We start from the raw sequence: 11,526 nt of genomic DNA on the forward strand, positions 1-11,526 counted from the left end.
ATTGCTATTTCAGAGCCCACAGGGATTTGACCAATGGTGACCTGGTGTCACAGACATGTTAACTAGGGGAAAAATATTTTTGAAGGCTAAGAGGAATCACAGCTTCTTGTGCTATATTATATATGTCAAAAACCCCTGTTCTGATAAATATATAGTGTAATGTGAGTCAGTAGTAACAGGTGCTACAAATTTACATACCTCATGGCACACTCAGTACACAGCTATGCAGCAATAGGAAGGATTAGTACTTGGCATTAATATGCATTTAGTATAATGCACCAATATTTAGCTTGTGTTGAATTGCTTCATTTCTGTGTGCGTGCTACTATTAAATGTGTATCTACATGTTGGCTGTGTAGATACCAGAAAATATTCTGATGTTGATGCTCACCTAGAACTTTAAATCACCCTAAAGCAGGATTTTTGGAGAAGCACTCAGTGATCAGAGGGCTAAGATCCCTGCAGGTTCCTGTTTGTGGGTCCTGCTGCTTTAGAAGAGCAGGAAAGGACAAACAGTCTTGGCTCTCAGATGATGCTTTTTGGGGTGCCTTGACACTGTCTAATAGTGCAGAGGGCTCTCACCTGTTAGCCAGGGCTGAGAGGAGCTGGAGGTGGAGCTCTGCTGCCCACATGGTGCACCCCTCTCCCCTCTGAGCAGCTCCCTCCCAGGGACAGACCTCTCAGCTCCTGTCACTCAGCCAGTGTGTCCTGGCTGCCACTTAGCTCCGAGGTGATGGTGAGTCACCAGTGTCACGTGAAGAGTGGAGTCCTCTAGAGATGTCACCCAGTCCTCATTGCAGCTCTGCTCGCAGCAGCCCGGGGTGAGGCCACACCACGTGGCACGCAGCTCCCTGGCAGCTTGCTGGCACTTGATTCCCCCAGGAGTTTTGTTCAGGCTGATGTGAATGCTTTCCACTTCCCTCCTAGAGACCATTCTGCAGCCTCAGACCTGGGATTACCAGCCAGCTTCCTACTTTTTACCTCTTCTCTCTAGCTTCATCCCTCTTCTCCCTCCTCACCTGGGTATTTGCACCCTGCTACCCTGTCTCCACCTAGCCAAGATAGAAATAAGGCTCTTTCAGTCTCTCTTCACATACAAGATTTCCAGCCTGTTCTCCTGGTTTTCTACTAACTACCCCAGTCTATTTCAGGCTCTGGCAACTGCCCTAGGCTGCATCTGATGTCCAGGACACTGGTGGGGCTTGCCAGAGGCATAGATAGCCCCTCGATTGCCTCAGCCATTCCAAGAACATGCCCAACACCAAATCCTGCTCTCAGTTTTAATCTGCAGCTGTAGGAACCCATCATCCTTCTAACGAGCAAGACAAGAATGGCCATCATGCCAGCCAGGAGCTGTTCCTTCCTGTGCATCACCCTGCCCTTTCCCTGGCACGTGGAGGCTGAGTTTCTCCACACAGTTCACAGTCCTGGGAACAGGGCCTATTGAGAAGGAAAATCCCAAAGATGTCATGACATGCTCCATGCTTGGGGTTTTGCAAGACTTGACTGGATAAAGCCCTGAGCAACCTGGTCTGATCCCATAGCTGACCCTGCTTTGAGCAGGAGGTTGGACTTGAGACCTTCTGAGGTCCCTCCTCTAGCCTGAGTTTTCCTGTGACTCTAAACCCCTGCTTCACACACACACACTTAGGGATGACCCCAGACTTTTCCCAAGCTGCAAGGGGCAAAACTCGGTCCATGCTTATGTTTGTGGGCTAAACTCTGCTCAGGCTCAGGTCAAGTGGCAGCATCATCTTTGAAGGTCTCTTCTCACAGCCAGAAGCAGCCACTCATGTCAGCCACCCTCCCACATGCCTTAGCTTGTTCATGGGATGTGTTCAGGGTCTCCCTCCTTCACAGACCCTCCCAGCCTTCCCCCTATACTGGTTCCTTGGGGGAGCCCCTCTGTCCTTGCCAACACTGTGCTCCAACCATGGTGCAGATGAATCAGACCTCCTTTGGCAGAGATGGGAGGCACGCATCCTCTGCCGGGGGAGCTGAATAAAACGAGTAGAAAATGCACCAATAGCCTTTCCTAGTTGTTTATGGCTGATAAATTAGTTTTGCGTTAAGTTCTTAATATGCCTGGCTTGTCAGCTCTTCTTGAAGAGTGGTTGGAGCAGGCAGCACAGGGGGAGAGGGGAGGGTGGCAAGGGCAGCAGGGACAGGTGGCATTGCACCAGAGCAGATGGCACCTGTGCATGTTGGACAAAACCCCACCCACAGGTGGCTCAGGCTGTCCCAGCTCAGGGGAAAAGGCCTTCTTGCCTGCTGCCCCTGGGGGTTCAGGGGGCTCCTGCCTGCAGGGAGAAGGAAGACGTGTTTCCAGCTGGCACCAGGATTTCCATATGTCTTCCTGCAGCACTCGCATCTCCAGCCAAGTCCATCCAGATGTCTGGTTTTGTCCCTTCCCTTCGCAGCCACAGCCATGATCTGTCACAGAGCAGGGTGGCTTCCCAGTTCCAGCTCTTCGTCTTGCAAAGGTGGTGGCTACAGTTCCTCACCAGTGAGTGCCTGGAATCCCTGTCTAGCTCTTCTCTGCCTCCCAAAGGCTACTCAAAGTCAGCAGAAACCCTGACTCTGCAGGCACTGTGGTGGTCTCTGATTCTATCCCCAGGAGGCTGCAGGAACAGTCTCTCAGTCCCAGAGTAGAATGTGGGCAGGTGAAAGCCATAGTGAAATGAGATCAGTGCACTCCTTGGGAAAGGGCAGTTTCATCAAACCCAAAATATTTCCTCTTTGTTCCTATGATACTGCTGCCGGTTCTGGACAAGCACTAGTGGGAAGAGGGTGGACTGTAGATGAGGTACAGCCAGCTCAGAGCTGGCTCAGAGCTGCTGTTTAAACTACAGCAGACCCAGAGCTTCTGAAGTTTATGCTGGGGACTACATCCAGGCCTTTCATCTATCCATCCTCTAGGGTTTGAGGTGTCTTCTTGCTTGCAGGGTTTAGGAGGGTGAGCATTTTCAAAGGGATGGCAAAAAGCAGCATCTTCAGCTTGAAGCAAAGAGCAGTTTTTGTGAAGTCATGCAAAGAGAGAAATCAATACAGCTCTAAAACAGGCACAACAAAAGAACAAGTGGAAAAAGCAAGACGCCCACCAAAATCAATCCAGAAGGTTCAAGCAAGGAGCTTGACAGCTGCTTGGGACAGCAGGAGAAGCCACTGAGAAAGAAAAAGGGTAGAGTCAGAACCTGAAGCACGTGGGACTACAAAAGGGCTCATAAAGTCATAAAACTTTCAGTATCACATACCCGCAGTGTCCTGATATAGAGTTCAAGCCCCTTCTCTCTACAGAGCTCTCAGGCAGGGCATCTTTTTGCCTTTCTCTGGGGAGACCAGCCAGTGTCCCAACCCTTGCTAGCATCCATGCCTGCTCCTGTCCCCATGCTGGGTCAGCTGCCTAGGGATAAGCTCCAGTATTACACCTGAAGGAGAAGCAGTGCCGATGTGCAGGCTCAGAAGAAGAGGTGCCCTGTGGGGGCAAGAGCTGCTCCCCTGTCCCCTCTCCAGCACAGCCATCAGAGCTGCCAGCAATGGAGGCTGAAAAGCTGAAGCCAAGAGTGCAGGCAAGCCCTGAACGAGGGCTGGGGGAGCAGGAAGCAGCAGGAGAGCTCTGGATGATCTTGGAAGGCACCTGCTGAGTCTGTATCATAGAGCTAATCTGGGATTTCATTGCTCAGACACTGACAGCAGTAGCTGTGGGTACCCAAGCAGGAAGCCTGCAACAAACACTGCAGTACACCCCAGCCAGCATGCTTTGGCTCTGTGCCATGGTGCTGTGGACTCTTTGGCCACCTGGTGCCCACCCCCAGCTCTTACATGTCTCACATGTCCCCACAGGACCACCTAGGACTCCCTATTGCCGTCTTGGCCAAAGCTCTGACCCTCCACCCTCCTTCCCAGTCTGGTTTGTAGATGAAGGCCACCCACACCAAGCAACCTGCATACCCAGGATGGAGGGAGCTGCAACACTGGAGCTGTAAGGCTGGGGTGGGAGATGACCCCAGATCTGTAGGAGGGGACCCTGACTCCTGGAGCCCCCAGGCATGCTGCCTGCAGCCTGTTTACCCCTGCTGCCTGTGCTTGCAGGCAGGGATAGCACTGCTGGACTGTCCCTGGCTTCTTGAAAGGGCTCGTTGGTGATGGCAGCAGGCAGGGACACAGGCGGCATCGAAGGCAGTGGGTGCCCTGCACCCAGCTTCTGGCAGCACTGACCTCCCAGGCCCCTGTGAAAAGGCTGGTTTGTAACACTACCCACAGCCTGGACCTGCAGTAGAATGAGGCACCTGGCATGAGCTTCTGGAGCTCCCAAATAAGAGCAGCTTCTGGCACATATCCTCTTACCCCACCTTCTCTGCCAGCCCCACGACTCCAGCACAGCATTGTGTCTCTTCAAGCTCCCCAGACCTGACTTCCTCATGCAAGCCCCTCAGAGGGATGCTGCAGCTCTGCTCAGCAGGGCCACTGCCACCGCAGTGTTCCTCAAAGCCACTGCTGGTTGCTCCTTGTATTCTCTGCTCCTCAGCTCCTGGAACTGAGCTCAGCGGGACCAGCCGGGCTGGGGAGGGAGCAGTGGCAGCACTCCAGCTAAGGGCCTTCAGCAGCTCCTGTAGCCACCAGTAAACACGCAAAACAGAGGAAGGAAGGATGCCTGCCTGGGGAAGCTGGCCCCAAGACATCCGGTGATAAGCAGTCGGCACCTGCAGTGTGCTGGAGGGAAAGCCCGCCCGCCCCTCCTGGCCCGCAGCCCCCAGGAGGTGCAGAAAAGGAAAAATTATTCCATGGTGACCTGGCAGTGTAACCCATCAGATGGCAAGAGACCTTTCCTGCTCTTGGCCCTGGAACCAGGAGGCTTTTCCAACCACATGGGCAGGGGGGTGGCTCAGGGCAGGGTGAAGCAGCAGGTCCCCACCTGTGCCAGCACGGAGCTGGCAAGGAGTGAGAGGGATCACCCCCTTCCCTCCTGGGGTGGCAAGGAGGGGTGCATGCCTGACAGTAGAGCAGACCTTTCCTGTCCTGTGGATGCCATTGTGGTTTGGAGAAGGGGCACAGGGCTGGTACCCACCAGGGCTCACTGTGTGGAGTTTCAGTGCACAGCTTTCTGCACTCTCTGAGCAGTGGCTTGAGGGGACAGGGTGTCCTTGGAGATGAACAGGGTCCCATCTGTCCTTAGAGAAACAGATAGATGTTTAGGGCTCTTTCTGAGCTCCAACTCACGTGCATCCCAGAGGCATGAAAGCTCCCATGGAGGCTTTGTGAACTTTGGGCAATTTAGGATGAAATGAGAGACTTCACTGATGCCTCCTACTTCCCCAGGGACTTAATGAGGGCTAATTCGAGACTCTGCAGAAGCACAACACCCACATCAAAAGGGCTGAGGAGGCGGAGTGGGCACTGTGTGTGCTGGTGCTGAGGGTCATGCCTGGCTCTCCAGCAGAGACATGATTCTGGGATGCTAGGAGCACCCCAAGCAGAATTTTCTCTGGTCTCAAGCACAGCAAACAGCAGCCTCCCCAGCTTCCCTGGGGACTGGCCAGTTCCTCCCAAGGTCCCTTCAGTCTGAGGGGATCCCTATCAGATGTGGTGGCTGTGGCCATATCAACCTCAGAGCAACAACAACAAAAAAACCAACCCTAAAAGTACTGCAACTAGCAATAAGAACAACCAGTATCACACAAACTTTGCATCCCTCTTTTTCCAAAATGGGAAAGTAATCCGACCCAAAACCTCAGGGTACTGGGACAGACCTGCTCCAAAGTCCAGCAGAGCCTACTCCTCAGTGCCCAGCATCCCAGCCTTGGGCAGTTAGTGAGGAGAGGTTGTCATTTCCGCCTACATGCAGGACACCTGGTACCCAGGCCTAGCAGGGAGTAGGATGTTCTTCTTAGCCCTAGCAGAGGCTTTCAGTGGAAATATCGAGTTGCATGAATGCTGGACAACACAAGCTCATGTGTGTATACAGGTAAAGGGCTGTATTCACAGCCTAGAGTGTGTTTCCATCTAGTCAAGCTGAGCATCACCAAGCCCAGGCCTGATAAGCCCCAGCCTGTGCTGTGTTAGCAGAAGGCACTAAAGTGCTATTACATTCTGTTAACACACCAGGAACATAGTTGCAAAAGACAGCTCTGAACAAACAGACAAGATCAGTCCAAAAAAACTGATTATCACTGCCCAGAAAGAGGAAAGCAGCAATCACAGGGAGGACCCAGTGACCAGTATCCACTGTCCTCTGGGACACAAAGGCCCTGAATATCTCTTGGGGACACACATTTTGGTGTTTGTACATGGGAGAACATGAATGGGTAAAAACAACTTGCTTACAGATTTTGTTTAGTAAAGTCACCTTCCCCTTTTATAAAATCTTGCTCTCTTACACCATGATGAAGTGACCCTACTCTCTGACCACTTCCAGAAGTTTTCAAGACACACAAGCATATGAATGCAGAGCACCTTACCTTGGCACGGCATGAGGGTGGCACGCAGGGCTGGCTCTGTTGGCCCTGTCAGTCCTTATGGGATCAAAGCAACCCATGTACCTGATGCCACCAAGCAGCCCTGCGAAGTACTTTCCTGGGTGTTTTTCTACCTGTTGGAGCCAGCTGGGGAGGCTGGCTGGGACCAGCAGGAAGGCAGCAGCACAGGACTCTTTTAGGGAGGGGGTGTCCCAAAGGCAAACTTGCTGTTTAACCAGATCTCTAATCTCTGTTTTTTGCTGACACTTTGACAACCCCCTGCTTTTTCACTCCTGTGGAACACAGTCTCTTAGTAAATACCCACCGTACCCTTCTGCAAACTCACAACATGTGAATGATTTTTTAAATGAAAAATACCAGAATCAGTGTTAAAGTTACTACTGTGTTTTGAACTCCCAAGAAAATGGGGCTATAAAAGATAAAGGCCACATAAAAGTGTTGACTTGGCTACAGTGTGATTTATGGGGCATGTTTAACACCATGAAGCCTGATGTACACTTCTAGCGAAGAGAACAAAAACACAATGATACGTGAAAGTCCAATATGGCTTTTGATAATGGCTTGGGGTCTCCATCAGCAAGTGATTTTCCTGTTGACCCCAGCTCAGGGGAGGTGGAAACAGGCCTGGTTGGGCTGACAGTGGCAGGGGGCTGAGCAGCTAGGCTGGGAGAGAACTGCACTGTGTTCCATCCATGTTGTTTTCTGTGCTAGGAGTAATGTAGGCCCCAGGCACTCATAAGGTTTGATCTTTCTTGGGATATTTCTTGGGAGTAAGGTGGAATGGTAAGAGGGTCATCAGCCCAGGCTGGTGACAAGGGTGTGGGGATCACGGTGGGCTAAGTAGGTGTGCCAAGTCTAGGCAGAATACTTAGCTGAGATTGGTTAGCACAGCTGTTCCCATGTGAGTCCCAGGATGCTCTCCGTGCTTGTGGGGTCCATATTTCCAAACAGACATCAGGCAGGCTGGAGATACTGGCAAGAATGATAAAAAGCCCAGAAACTCTCTCTTTTTCATGAGAGATAAAGAAGTTTAGTCTATTTAACTTCTCAGAGAGAAGGTTAAGAGGTGCCTTGATCATGATCTATTAATACCTACACAGGAGAAACAGTTCAGATAGTAGATAGCTCTTTAATCTAACAGGCAAAGGCATAATGCAGTCTGGTGGCTGAAAGCCAAAATTCAACACCTCCAGACTAGAAACAGAGGCACAATTCACCATCAACCCCCTCAAGCTCTGACCAACTCAGCCACAGCAGTGATGGCATCTCTCCTGAGCTGAAGGTGTGCCATGCGCTGCTGATAGCTCTGATGCAGGCTTGTCACCCACAGGGGCAAGGCTGAACAGCTACAACAACTATCTGGCCCTTAAAATCTGGGATTTTACAAATTAATAGTTGATCGTGTTTATTTTTGTGTTGAGGAGGAGTATTTCCTGCTCCTCCCTCCCGGGCAGTTTTAAACTGATCTGTTGTAAATATATCAAAGTAACAATATAACATTGACATGGTTACTTTTGTCTTCATTCCTTTCCTTTACATTAAGTGTTACATCCACTTGTCACGGCTCTTTGGAAGGAAATCCAAAAAGGAAGGGGAAATGAAAGGCGGGGGTAAATAAATACATCCTTGGCTATATTACCAGTCGTGCACAAGTGGAGTTTATAAGCTCCTCAAAGGAAGGCATTATAGCATGAGCTGTTTATCACCACTTTTGAACTACAGAAGGACGTCAAGTCTGAGGTCTACTGTTAAAGCTTCTAGGTGAAGACCAAGGGGAAAGGGCATTTTCTGAAAGTCAGGTGTCCCCCAAATATTCCAGACTCGGTCCCTTGAGGTCAAGGTATCAAAAGATCACTCTGGTGAGAAATCTCAGCTGGTGCTCCAGTAGGAATTATTTTGGTAACCTTGCCAACTTTGTGTACCATGGAGCTCCAGCAGATTATAGGAACTTCTTGAGGGGAGGCTAGCACCCCACAACCCTACGAATGCAGACATGGGGCAGGGAGGAGGACAAGGCAGCCCCTGCTTTGGCACAGCCCTCCTGCTGCTCTCATCCTAACCTAATGCCCCTACAGCAGCCAAGCTGAAGCGAGCAGCCATGGGCAAGCAGAACAGCAGCTCTTTCTCTGTGAACCTACTATCCTCTGCACATGCTTGGCCTGGTGGGGCAGCCACCAAGTTTTTATCATCTGGGCCCTGAGTTGCACTTCCTTGCATCACAGAAAGTCTTGGCCAGGTGTGGGGGGGACCTCCATTGCTGCTGGGATCCAGCACTGCAGCCCAGGGAGAGCCTCCTCTCCTCCAGTAGAAAAACAATAGCAGGCAGATAGGTTTACAAATGCTACAGTACAATCTGACAAAGATCCTCAAAACACCTAGCTAAAGCACACAGATCGTGTTTTCTAATAGCCTGCCTTTATGTACTTTCATACATTGCTCTCCATGTTAATGGCATTTTGCAAGATGTACAGAGCCAGATCACTATGAGAAACACAACTTTGCTCCCAACTGCATTTTGAGTGATTAGAGCAGTAACCTTCATATCACCTTAACAGCCACATTGATAATGTTATTATATATATTCCCAAACAGATTATGTTGTTAAGGTAGATTTTTTTGAACCATAACTCAAGAGGAGAAAATACAAAGCCTTTGCAGTAATCTGTTGCTGGAGAGCATGGAAATTGGATGCTTTCAAACTGCACTTGGGCTCATATGGAAATTTTCAAAGGTGAGCTTTTCTGACTCTCCCAGTCACCAGCAGCCTCTCTGCTTTCCTGCCTAGAGCCACGCAGGGGAAAAATGATGCCTTTTAAACAGAAGCAAATTTTCTTGATGAGGGTGAAGTACAGCCACAGCAGTCCTTCCCTCTGAAAGGCAAACTGACCGCAAACACACACCACAGAGCCTAATGAATATTTTCATATTCACTGGTCAGAGACACAGAGCTACATAATACGTCAACTTTCAAACCAACAGCATCTTTCTAGGTTAACACTTAAAATACCAGAGAGCAACAGAAAATGTGATCACGCCTCGCTGAAATTATCAGAAGCATCTGTTTGTCCTTCAACCCAGGTTTTATTCTTAATTTTTTTTGCATTGTTCTCTCAAATTTCTTTCCTTTGTACAAGGCAGCCTCTACAGCCATGTTACCTTGACTCCCTGGGGTCAACATCACACTTCTAAGCCCAGGTGTTGCATAGACACTTGCTGGCATTTGGAAGTTCTCCAGTCCCCTGTGCCAGTCCAGCAGATGGGAGAACAACCCCCAGACCTGGAGGTATGTGTCCAAGTAGCTCTGGGATTCCTCCAAGTTGTGGGGCACCCTGAATTTTTGCAGACAGACTTTGGAGGTGTCTTGGTGTCCAGGCCATTTCTGAGCTGCTGTCTAAGAGAGGAGCAAATCCTTACTCTTTGGAAAGACTGGGGAGCATGCAGGCGACTGTCTGCTCTCGTATTCTTACTGTGAGCCCCTTGACTTCCTCCTGGCACCAGTCCCTGGCCTGGTTTATGCCCCGCTTGGCCAAACTCCTTGAAATCCTGCCATTCCTGCACTTCCAGCACCTTGGCCCCCAGTGGGACTAGAGCATAGCCGTGGCTGTGGGCCAGCTGGATGCCCATTGCCATCTCCTCCCCACAGCTCCCTGGAGGTGCCAAGAAAGTGTAAGCATACACAAGGTGCACAGCAGGGGAGCTGCTCAAGGGCTGTGTGTCATGTGGGGGTGGCACTCAGGGCTACAGTGGAGGGACTACAGGTCCATAGGTACGAGGTCAGCTATATGGTGGCAGATGAATCAGCAGCTCATGTCTGTGGAAGGGGATGGCCTGAGTGGGAGCACCACTTGAGGAGAGGTGGCAGAAATCAGAGCCACCAGTACGTTTTCCAGCAGCAGCCCGAAGTGTGGCTCTCCAGGAAGAGAGTCAGAACAGGCAGAAGCCTCAGTCCTTGTCCTTTGCAAGGTGTTGGAAAACAAGCATGAGAGAGAATGGCTTCAGGGCTTTCTCACTCAAAACAGGGATACACTAATGCAATAGCACCGTATAACGCTACGGTGACGAGCTGTTGCTATGGTGAGGAAGATAATATTTAACATCAACTGTTTATAAATACAAAGTTTTCTAAAGTAAGATGCAGGGGGCTAGGGTTGTCAGGATATTGTAAAAGACTTTAGAAATACTGGTATTTTTGGACACGCAGGATCTGAGTACTCCTAAACCAGCAAATGCAAGTCCAAAATGCTCAACGTTAAAAGTGACGACTCTGCTGCTGTGCTTCCCGAGATTGAAGGGCAACCTCAAAGCCCTAAACTTGCTGTCACAGCCTCTGAGAGCGGAGGCGAGACCCGTGCTCCCAGGGATTTATTTTTCTCTCGACGCAATTGCAGCGCAGAGACCTGGGGTCCACTGCTGCTCATAGCCCAATCACTGCCAAGCAGAGTTGTTCTGAGGCGCTGCTGAACCTGCTGGTACCACGACCTCGCAGTTACACTTCGTGAATTTGGAGTCGGAGCTGAAGGTTTGCAACTTTCTGAGCTGGGGAGGCAGCTCCTCCCCTCATTTCTGGATCAGGGGGTTGTCAGGAGCTGGGTGTTGCTCACATGAGCATAAGAAGGAATCTGCTGTGATTCCTCATCATTCCCAGGCAGCACCGAACGTGCACAAAGTAAAATGGGGATATAAAAAAATGAATATCTGCTGTAGCGCCTCCAGAATCATCTGCTCTCGTCAGCAGATGCCATTTCAGCGGAGGTGCAGTTAAAGTGCTGAAAACACAGCTTAGTTGGCAAGCGCCTGAGAAAAGCAAAACATTCTGAGTTGCCAAAAGTAAAAGTCTGACCCGTTTTGAGGGGTTGAACAGAAGCAAAACCCGGGAGAAGGTGTCCATCAGACCGCAGCGGCCTCAACATCCCTGGCAGTCTCCCCTGATTCGTTTGCCACCTTCCCGGGCAGTTGGGATGGCACCATCCCTCCCCACCCGTCGCTATTCCCGCAGAGCCGAGGATGATTTTTGCTCTCTGCCGGTGGCGGTGAGCCCTGGCCGTGGCAG

The sequence above is a fragment of the Apus apus genome, chromosome 5 (assembly GCF_020740795.1).
Source record: "Apus apus isolate bApuApu2 chromosome 5, bApuApu2.pri.cur, whole genome shotgun sequence".
In the NCBI taxonomy this organism is placed as follows: domain Eukaryota; kingdom Metazoa; phylum Chordata; class Aves; order Apodiformes; family Apodidae; genus Apus; species Apus apus.